This window comes from Balaenoptera ricei, chromosome 3 (assembly GCF_028023285.1).
Source record: "Balaenoptera ricei isolate mBalRic1 chromosome 3, mBalRic1.hap2, whole genome shotgun sequence".
NCBI lineage: Eukaryota > Metazoa > Chordata > Mammalia > Artiodactyla > Balaenopteridae > Balaenoptera > Balaenoptera ricei.
The window spans coordinates 36,670,098-36,671,638 of record NC_082641.1 but is presented as its reverse complement, the minus strand read 5'-3'; positions in this window follow the sequence as shown (position 1 = coordinate 36,671,638).

Sequence of the window (1,541 nt, the reverse complement as noted above, 5' to 3'; positions counted from 1 at the left end):
CACTACCCAAGCCACCATCTCAGCAGTGACCCCCAGGAAGGAGAGGGAAAGTACTAATAACCGGTGACGACTCAAGGAGGGGCCCCTGTGCTCTCCAAGTCCGGATTCTGTCCCTAGGTCTTTTTCCTGGAAGGCCCATGGTGACATTTCCTAGCAGAGGAGACAGGCACACAGTGAACGGGAAGCTTTCCTGTTAAATAGAGAAGCAAATAAGAGTTCTCGAAAAAGTACACAGGGTCTGTCTAATCCCAGGTTCATCAGAACTGAGCCCAGCCTTCCTGTTGGATTAAAACCACTCCTATTACCCAACAGTCATCCTTCATTTCATCTGAACAGAGGCTTTTTTCTACTGCACAGAAGCCACCCTCAGGAAGGCCTCTTAGGGCAGGAACTTCAGGCACAGTGGCAGGCTGGTGACTGAATGTTTATGCACCTGTGTTGTTTCTGTAAATCAAAATAATTTCTTAACTGTGGCTGTTTCAGAACATAACTTTTGTGCAGCTTCCCTGACTCACCTTCAGAGCACTTGGTCCTCTGCTAGGTCCAGAGGCTGCGCAGTTGTGGTGGGCGCATATAGCTTCATGGGCCTTGACAGTCACCTCTGCAGGCTCTATGTGCTCTATTTCCGAGATCTTCGGCAAGAGTCTTAAGACCCTTGGTTAGCGGCAGAGTCTGGAATCGCTGCTCTGCATGACTAGGTCTTCCCATTCTTGGCCTAGCCCGGTGCCCACAAAGCTCCCATTTCCTATTTTATTATAACTCCAGTTCTTGACAGTGAAATTAGAGCTTGCTTAAGTACCACAACTTGACAGCTGGGGGACAATTCTGACCTCGAGCTCTTGACCTTATAAAGTAACGCTGCCCAATGCAACTGTAGTGTAAGCTACATAAGTAATTTTCTGAGTAGTCACATTAAAAAAAGTAAAAACGCAGGTGAATAATTTTAATAATATAGCTTATGAAACTCAATATATCCAAATATTATCATTTCAGCACATAATCAATACAAAAATTATTAACGAGATATTTCATATTTCTTTGTACCAAGTCTGGGGCTTTTTTTTACCAGGCACAGCCCCTCTACCTGTCATATTACCTTTCTCCTAAATAAACTAACAGCCTCACTGGAAACACTTTGGCTGCAGACCAAGACCAGAATGGGGTTGAATTTTCCCATCTTTCCACCAGATAATGTTTTTTATGACTTGCCACCTTTGTCCCTAGAAACTCAGTTTCAATAAGCTACTAAAAAACTGATTCCTTTATGCAATGGTTCTCAATAGAGGTATCCATCAGAATCACCTACGGAGCTTTTTAAACTTCAAATTACTGGTCCTCTACTCCAAAATTCTGATTTGTAACTGTGGAGGAATTCATGTAGGTAGCTATTTTTAATGGTCCCCAAATTCTGATGCACACCTCCAAACTCACAACAATCTCACCAGAGGTCAGATCACCACAGACATCACCTGATCCCTCAGGTGGCTGAATACAGGTCTGGTCTTAAGAAAGAGCCTGGTTTCAAGGAAAGAAACATGAGA